Genomic DNA, 10,524 nt, shown 5'->3' on the forward strand with positions numbered 1-10,524 from the left:
AGCCTGAGAAGGTGATTTTAAAAAATTACGGTGATATACTTGCATAGCAAGTAACTTGATCTGAGATCGTGTGCTGAAACAAAAACAATTGCAGCGTAGATGTTTCTAAGCCGTTCAAGAATATACAAAAACAGATTCATTTATGTCAAAATATTTTCGTCGCTTTGAAACCGTGACCTGTTCACTGACAAAACTTCACAAAAGTGATGCAGCATTAAGTTTTGTGAGAAATTGGAGTTTAAAAATTCAATAAACTTGAGAGATCGAATTTACAGGAAATTTCTTAGAACATGAAATTATGAAAATATTTCCAGGCTGTCAACCTTTTAATAATTGCTTACTTTTAGTACTTTTAGCAATTGCAACATAATGTTGTGTCGACGCCCCCAGACGATGAAGTAGGCTAGCCCAATACGGAGATACAGAGAGAGACGTCTAGACGTTGATGTAGTTGAGTAGAGGTCACCCGAACGTGCGATATAACAGTGGCGACGAGGATCTCGTAGCTCACACAGCCACTGTGTAGTATTGCGATATAATACATACCTAATTAAGTAGCAGCTTTTTCCATTAGAGTATAGATTATTATTATTATTATTATTATTATTATTATTATTATTATTATTATTATTATTATTATTATTATTATTATTATTATTATTATTATTATTACTGAGCGAGAGAGCAGCGCATGCCATCAAAGTGACACTGGAATACAAATATACGAAACCTTATATACCCATTATGACCACTCGTCTGATAAGTGTGGTGTCTGCAATCTGTGCTCATACCACGTCTTGCCTCTTTCTATCAGAGAGGGACATGCTCAGGTGGTTAAGGTCAAACAAATGACAAGCATTTGCTTGTCAGTTGTTTGACCTCAACCACCTGTGGTATTGAGCAATACCAAGATAAAACAATGTACATGATAACATTTCCAGACAGTTAAGATCAGAAGCCACGAGAGCCACTGCCTGGTACTGCATCCGGGCATTTATTATTATTATTATTAATATTATTATTATACAGTAGCTTATTTTCGTTGTATCTTCAGTATGTCTTTGGTTTAGTGTTGTTGGACAAATAAGTTCCTTGAAGATATGGAAGTTTTCAAAACTACAGTAGACAATACACTTCAGAAGAGCTTTCAAAAAACATCACCTTGCTTGGAATTTCGTATGGGGATCCTTTGAAGTTCCACCCTTTATGAAAATGCCATTGTCTCGCATTCTCAAGAAAAGCTACAATTAATTTCCAGCAAGCTACTGTCGTATCTGTCTAATTTCCAATATCTTAAACCTGACATAGATATTCAAAAACTAACACTTAACTCCTCCATTATCTTGAAATTGTTCTTCTTCATTGAACATGTTTGTAAAGACAGATATTCCGATGTTGCATCCTCATTAGAACTTCAATCGAAAGCATTATTTTCTGTTTGTTTTCACCAACGTATACGTACATGACTGACATGTTTATTTCATAGATAAGTTACGCGCCAATGGTGCGTATCCCCCCCCCCTGATATCTTCGTTTGGAAGTATCGCAGTCAACAGATCGCAAGTATCGCTGTCAACAGAGCCTTCTATTACGTAAAACTAGTACCGGAATATTTAGTAACTTAGACGAGTTCTACAATATGCCTTCTGTTTTCCCATTCCAACAATATACACCTCTTAGTCCAAGCATTACTACCTTCTTCTAGCCCTTTATAGACATCCTTTTTCCTGCATATTGTGCCCCTTATTTTTCCTACAAATATTTACAGCCAGCATCCGCTTTCTCCAAGCTAAGAAATCCCATCAAATATAATTAACTTAGGCAGAAACGACTATAGTTTCATTATAAGTAATATGACTTAACCTGTTACCTGGCAACATTTCTTATGATCAAACTCTAAAGTGTTCCACTTCCCATCGTCAGCCTGTACAACGTCTGCCTCTGTTTCGAGATTTATCTGTCGTACTGGCTTTTTGATATTTTTGTTTTATGTGTGGATTAAATATTTTGATTTTTAAAATATACACGATGTCCCCCTTATTGTAGTGTCCTACACTATCACCTATTTTTCTTAAAGAATAGTATTGCGCCTGCGATTTTATCTACTGTTAACTCTAATATAGTTCAATGTTCGGTAATCTCCTGTAATCTCCTGTAATCTTCCTCTTTACATTAATAAATGTATTCTTCACATTTAACCACACTCATTCCCATCTATATCTTAGTGCCCTTCATTCGTTACCATTTTACACTCTCACATGCCATTCAAATGGAATGTAAATTCTTCACTCAGCTCATATGCTGGACTTGAATGCAGACAGTGAGAGTATGATCAAATAAGGAATTGATAAATCTGTCTCTGTCACCATGCTATAAACTCATGCACCAAGTAAACTTTGCACTCTTAAATTATGAATTACAAAATTATTCTTAATTGTTACAAGTGTAAAGCTAACATCTTTCTATAAATTTTAAACCTCATATCGGAATAATATTCACATATTTTAAAGGCGGTGCTCCAGCATGGCCGCAGTCAAATGACTGAAACAAGTAAAAGAGTAAAAGAGTATATTTGGGACGATACAGCTGCAACAAGCTATTACACTGAAGACAGAATCGAAAAGGAGGTCATTTAATCGATCAACGAATATATGTCCATTCAGTAGCAAACTCACTTTGTTCGTTTCATTTATCATTATTTATTTATTTATTTATTTAATTTTTTGGTTCCTCTGGTGGTATTATAACGGCGAGAAAATACACGTCTGGACTACATTACAATTGTCCGAAAAATATGTGAATGTGTTGAAATATATTACCTAGTTCAAAGATATTACCTAGTTAACAAGAGAACTAATTCAATGCATATAGCGTATTGTGTCCTCAGTTGTAGTTTTCAAGATCTCAGTTCGAGATTTATCAAGCATATATTTATACATATACAGTTATAGATACTTATACAAGCATATGCAAATTATTGTATAAGTATCTACACACGTGTATGTGCAGACATATATATTTATTAATACAAATATACGCACAAACCAAAAGAGAAGACAGTTCACCAATGAGATTTACACTTTTCTCTCAATGTAATATAGCAACCGTGTAATATAGTATTTTCAGATTTTCCGTCATTCAAATTGCTCGCCATTCGCTGCTCTTTGCTCTGCTAAAAGTAAACCCATGCCTTTTTATGTAACAGCAAATTTTCAGTATTGAAATATTTCATGTTTAATATTTCTATAAAACTTAGCAGCTTAATATTTCGCCCGTCAAGTACTTTATATTTTTCTACCTCTTTCTCCAAGTATCTGTTCTTTCTAAACCTTGTTTTAGTTATGATAGAGTAAACACGGTTGTGTTGCGTTGTAAACACAAAAAACTACAAACCACAATATATTGTTGCAGGACATTTTTCACTACCTTGTATTTCGATATTTAAAATAATCATCTCCATCAGAGAGAGAGAGAGAGAGAGAGAGAGAGAGAGAGAGAGAGAGAGAGAGAGAGAGAGAGAGAGAGAGAGAGAGAGAGAAAGAGAGAGAAGAGGTAGAGTAAGGAGATATAAAGAGAAATATATTCAAGAATATTTTGTCCAACAGAAAATCTACATTTTGTACATTATGATAGAAACTTATGCTCAACGCTCATTCAATGAACCCAAAACGTATTTCTCTTCTCATTATTTTTTTTCATTCATGTTTTGAAATATTTAGAAGTTGAATGAAGCTTGTTATTTTCCTAATCATTAAATAGATAATCTTAGATTATCACCTTATTACTGTTACTTAGTAACAAATTGATCGTTCTCTGATTGCAGTACTTCATAAGAACGCGTATTATATTCTAAAAATCCGCCAAATTTTTTGGTTTTGCATATTTGATATAAATTATCCATAACTGAACTGACAATCTGTACGAAAGAACATAATTTACAATTACTTCGAATATTTCAAATCAATTTCGACTACAAATAATCAAGTTTTGTAGCCAATGTTTAAGTTTCGTTTAATAATCTATCTAATTTTGTCTGCTGAACTTAATTGTTGCAACAGATCACTACTTATCTACAAAAAGTATATTTTTCAAAAGAAAAGAATTTTATTCCGCTGGTACTTAACTAATCCGTATTAGCATAGGCGCCGGCGTGGTTCCTAAGTACTTGTTTCCAGGTTCAGTCCCACTGCGTGGTACCTTGGCTAAGTATCTTCTACTATAGCTTCGGGCCGACCAAACCTTGTGAGTAGATTTGTTAGAAGGAAACTGAAAGAAGCCTACCTTATATATACATGTGCGTGTGTTTGTGTGTGTCTTTGTGTTTGTATCTGTGTTTATCGCACGCCATCACCGATTGATGTGTTATAATCCCCGTAACTTGGCGGTTTTAAGTACTAGGCTTTAAAAGAATAAGTTCTGGTATCGATTTGTTTGACTAAAGCGCTTTGAGGCGGTGCTCCAACATAGCCGCAGCCAGGTAAAAGAGTAAAAAAATATGAAGATAACTATTTTGGTGGAAAGTGAAAAAAAAAAAAAAAAGCAAAACTAAACACTTCAAATTTTTGCTGCTTAACTCTACTTCATCCTTAAGTACATCCACAACCCTAACCAATTCAGGGATGAGCAATCATTTAGGCATATTCTACCTCAGTCTACATTACCCAATCATTGCTCGCTTAAAGCGTGGTTCGAGGTCGATTTGGTTATTATGTTTAGTTAATGACTATCATAAAACCCTTCACACTAGAAGTTCCCTGGAAAATTTGTTTTGCAAATTAGTGTGAGGCAGAGAGGCACTCGTAGTTCACTTTCGTTTCATCTTTGTCGTGTAGCCTTTGATTAACGGTAAACCAAAAGCATTCATTTCGTAATTTTTCAGACTTTTGATATCAAAGACTACAATACTGAAAGCGTTAACTCAGGTAAGATATATAGATTTATTGAAAGAACGTGGCTAGACGACAATGGCATAAATGAAGATTTTTTTCTTTTTGAAGTGTGTAATGATGGATAGACAGATCTCTGAAATTGATAATGAATAAGATGGTGAACCGTAATACATTTGACAGAAGAAAGATAAGTAATAACTCTATACAAAATAGTATCGTTGTTTGTTTGATTCATTCTATGATAATCATGACAGAACAGACTTATGATTAAAATCATTGAAGCTGTGATCATCGCAGCTCCTTTTCCATATGTAGTGTAACTAAGACAAAATTTCTTTTATAAGTAGTGAAACAACGACAAAATTTATCTACTGCAGCCATTTTCATTAAACAAAATGTTAGATGCAATACAAATAAGATTTTACACTGATTATAGCAACAAAAATGACCTTAAAGAGACTCCCTTCTTGCCTCATGCGTATAAGTTACGATAGGATTGTAGGGAACTGACAAAATTAAAGAAGAGTAGAAAATTCACTATTCTCAGTAAATATTGATAGAAATATATCTGTATAGGCGGTTTTTCTATCATAAGTTCAGCTATCTGTGAAAGAGTTCAAGTTTTCTGGATTATGGGTTTTGTTCAAGAAAGGTTTTTTTGTGTTTGAAGGATTTTTTTCTGTTTGCTTCCAAATGTTGAGGTTAGTTACTGAAGATTAAACTAACGATGAATGTTTTGAAGACAAAAATAATAAATTCATCTGCATTTTTGCTAAGCATGATGGTTGCTAACGTTTGAAACAAGAGCTTCTCAATTGCCATCTCTAATATAATTTTTCTATCGTGTTTAGCAAATACCTATAAAATCTTTTTGAAAATTTTACTATTATATGAATGAATAAATTATTAGGTTAATATTATATTTCTTTCTTCTCATCAAAAAATTATGGAGAAATGCACTGCTTCAAGTACACCTGATATTTTTTTTAAAGTGAAATAAGATTTACCTTCGAAATTTAAATTTGTCAATTCAAATTATGGAAGTTCAACTGTCTGTAAGAAAGTAGAACAAAATACTTAATTGTTTTATTTCTGTAGTGGGTTGAACATTCTTCTTCTGAAATGTTGTTTAAACCTGAGGTTTGACATGGGGTTTAACTTATTCTATATCGAAACAAAGCACTTTTCCGAAATTCCTCACTAGAAGAGTTAAAATAAATATTGGATTACTTTACCAGATTTACATCCTTACATTCCTAATTATTTATTAATTCTAAGTTGTACAAATATGTATGAATGCAACGAAGACTGTTACTACACATTGGATAATAGCAACAGAGTTACGTAACCACGAATGATCTGTTTTAGTGTCTAACGAATCTTCAAATGTAAAATATTTATGGACAGTGTTCTAGTAGTTAAAAGGGTTCAAAAGCAACAAGTAACATTACGTTTTTAAAATGGAGGCTACAAGCGATGTATGTGGTCGTCTTACAATCTTGTACTCAAATATCCAGTTTTAGCCGGCTTCAAATCACATATTTTTTGGATTGTTTAATTGTCTTCTATTTTTGGACTGAGCAATCGTATCAGCTATCCTTGCAAAATTCAGACATGTATCTAAAAGGGTGATTTAGATGGCCCACTAACTAAAGAACGGAATGTCCCGTCGGAAAACCTCCAGATCCTTGAAATTTCTTTGCCCTAAGCTTTACTTTCGTTTGCCAGACTTATTTGGCGGCCTTTTAGCAGACATCTACTGCAGCTGGCAGCAGAACGGGAAAATTTCCAATTCTGTAATTCAAGTAGCGGTGGCGCTGCTGAGAAAGGACTCTAACAAGGTGAATGAAAGAGAAGCTTTTTGGCCCATAATGCTGCTGAACACAGACTTTAAAATTTTGGCCAACATGTTAGCAAAGAGATTGGTGCTTGTCGAAGAACTTAATGATGATTCGCACACATGGGCAATCCAAAACCGATCCATCCACGATAACCTCAACTTCATGCAATACATTATAGACAGGGTATGTAAAGAAGCTGGCATGGGTTGTGCTCTGTGTCGAACACCAAGCACATAGATCTGGTGGGTACTGCTGTAAAAGAACACCAGGCGATGACAGGAATAAAAACTAACCAAGAAATGTCAGTGGGCCTCTAGTTCGGCATCTGGAGAGGCAGGCCCATGCCATTAACAACGTTGTGGGACGCTGAACGGAGGGACCGGTAAATGTGTTCGCTGTCTGATTTGGTCCAGATCTTCAGGTGGGGAAGAACTGAGACGAGATGACGAAAGGGATTGCCAATCTTACCCGGAAATGGAACAAGAGAAAGCTATCCCTGAAAGGTCGGACAGGAGTGGCGGATACCGACATCACCACCGTCATATATTATTACCTGATAGTCGTGTCTTGTTCCAATTTATATCTAACCAAACTGGAGAGCATACAATTCCTCTTTCTGAGGAAGGGACGCGTTCCACCGGCCAGATGTTTGGTTTGTTGTCAACACCCACTGAATTGAGAGCTAGGCATGCAACGACTACTAATGCACAGACAATGAGCAATTGTCATGGAAGTTGTCAGACTGGATTTTCCACTACTCGTCCTTTTCTCTGAGCTGCAGCCCTGAGTCAAGTGTAAAAAGAGGCAGGGTGCCTGGCACGTAGAGTTTCGCAATCTTTTCTTTATTGGGCAATGCAGTCGTTGGGTTAATGGGGAGCAAGTGAGATGGAGGTCTCAGGGTGACTATGAGCATCGACGAGAGTCAACTGACTGGTCTGTTCCGGAGGTTTTCCGGGTCGAGGCCTAAGGATAATTTAACGAAATCTTTGGCCTACCAAGGGTTTTTCTACAGGCATGGAAGTGTTGTCATCCGGGCTTGCCCGACATGCGCGCAGGATGATGAGACTTCTACATGCCCTTACCCACTGCCCGAACATTACTGACTTGTGGTTTATGCGGAACACCTGCTGTCGCTTGTAGAACGGATCTGATTATCGGCTGAGATCATCGTGAAGATCGTCCTGCCACCTATCTTTGACCGGGAATACCAGACAGTATTTCTTTGCCTAATGGCCTTAGCGAAAGAGGTTGTGTGGTGGACCAGATTTAAAAGTTTGAAGACAAACACTTTCTTCTTTAGCCAAGCGCTCATCAACTATTTCAAATTTCACTTGAAAATGAAATTAAGTGTGTTCAGAGAAGTGCTATCAAAAGATAAGTGAATGTAACGCGAATGGCCCGAATGAACAGGCCGACTCTAAACAATTATCTCTAGATCGATAGTAGGTGAAGGAGAGAGGGCACATACCCCAGTGGTCACGGTGACCGTATTTTTATTTGCGAGGTTTCCACTAGTTACCCTTGAAAGCTGTTAGAATTCTAACTGTTATTCTTCATTAATATGTTTCAAATACCACTCTATGTACCACTCCTGTACCGTCCCCAATCATTTTATATGAACCTACAGTTATTAATAAAGAAAAGATTATTATGAATAACTTCCAGATATCCCTAGCCTGGCAGTGCTGCCGGGGATGGGGGCCCTGCCAGTTCGCGATAAACTCTACAGGTACGGGCTTGTCCGAGATGCACGTGGAGGGATGAAAACGTTCTGCATGCTTTCGTACAGTGTCCGCGCATTGCTAACTTCTGGAGCTTCGGCGAACAGTTATTGTCACGTCTAGGATGGATCCGAGTCTATTGTCTATCGTCTGAGTTTATTGTGAAGATCACTCTGCCCTCTTTCTTTGGCTGCGCTATAGCAAAAGAAGTTGTATAGTGGACGCGATTGAAAGGGTTGAAGACAGGTACCTTCCCCTTTGGCCAAGGGCTCATTGACTTTTTCAGTTTCCACTTGCAAAGTAAAGTGATGCAGGAGAGGGAGGAGCTGTCACCCGGTTAGTTCGTTGAAAGGTGGGTGAATGTGGCAAGAAGGGCCAGCATGAATGGGCTTACTTTAAGTGTGCTCCTGTTGGCCAGATGGAAGGGAGAGGAAAGGGTGCTTTCCTGTGCAACCTTTGTGTTAAGAGGTCCAAAGTGCGTGGAGTCTCTTTGGTCATCTTACAGTGAAACTCACTCTGTGGGGGAAACATATTGAGGATTTAATCTCTTTGTTAATGGTACAGTTTGCTGTTTAATGTTTAACCTCACTGTCCCATGTTTGTGTATCATCCTCTAAGTTTTATGTTAGGCCCTGGTGGCCAATAAAGAAAGTATTATTATTAAGGTGGTGAGCTGGCACAATCGTTTGCACACCGGGCAAAACGCTTAACGGTATTTGGCCTCGCTACGTTCTGAGCTCAAATTCCAGCGAGATCGACTTTGCCTTTCGTAGTCAATTAAATAAGTACCAGTTACGCACTGGAGTCGATGTTATCGACTCAATCCCTTCTCCAAATGTGCGGCCTTGTGCTTCTAGTGAAAAGGATCATTATTATTATTATTATTATTATTATTATTATATTATTATTATTATTATTATTATTATTACTATTATTATTATTATTATTATTATTATTATTATTATTATTATTATTATTATTATTATTATTATTATTATTATTATTATTACTATTATTATTATTATTATTATTAATATTATGTTGTTATTTTTCTTCTTCCTTCAAATTTTCTTCCATTTCTAGCCGAGTGTTTTCCGTACACCTAGGGCAGAGAAACTCGTTGTATGCATTCCCAATTTACACACGCAAATTCACAGGTAAGACATGTATTTAAGAAAAAAAAAAATTCATGAATGGATGTTGTTTTCACAGCGATAATGCTCTTCTCAGTACATGAGTCGTTCCTGTTAGCACGATTTTTTGCACTTCCTGTAGGGCTGGTAAACCTGGTATCATTTTCAAATAGGTTTCAGTACCATTTTTATTATTCCTAGAGATCCTACAATCATTGGTATGGTAGTCACCTTGAGGTGCCACATTTTTTCAATTTCTATTAGCAAGTCTTTATATTTACTGACCTTGTCAAATTCTTTCACCGCTATATTATGATCGCAGGGAATACTCATGTCAATTAATAAACACGTCCTCTTTGTCTGATCTTTTATAATAATATCCGGTTATTAGCTTTAATAGTCTTGTCGGTATATACGGGGAAGTCCCAGAGAATCGATACATTTTCTCCCTCAGTCACAGCTTCAGGATGGTGTTTATACCATTTGTCAGCGGTTTTGATTTTATAATGCTGACATTGTCCAGTGTAAATACTGGCCAAATCTGTCATGTCTTGCTTTATATTCTACAGGTGCTAAGACTCTATACCCTGAGATTAGGTGGTCTATAGTTTCAATCGCATCGTTACAAAATCGGCATTTGGGGTCAGCTCCATTTTTAATCACATTGGCTTGGTAGTTCCGGGTTAATAAGCTTTCGTCTTGAGCAGCCAATATGAAACCTTCACGCTCTGCTTTTAGCCCTGAACTTCGTAACCACTGATGCGTGCGTTTCTGGTCGACATAAGCTTGTTTCCTACGAACCACATACTTGCCATGCAGAGGTTTCTGTTCCCATCTGCTAGCTAATTTTTCGTGTGCTTTTGTCTTTGCAATTAATTTTATTTTCTTTGCAGCAGCAGTTGGCGCATTTCCTTCTATTATTATTATCATTATTTACATT

This window comes from Octopus bimaculoides, chromosome 16 (genome assembly GCF_001194135.2).
Source record: "Octopus bimaculoides isolate UCB-OBI-ISO-001 chromosome 16, ASM119413v2, whole genome shotgun sequence".
NCBI lineage: Eukaryota > Metazoa > Mollusca > Cephalopoda > Octopoda > Octopodidae > Octopus > Octopus bimaculoides.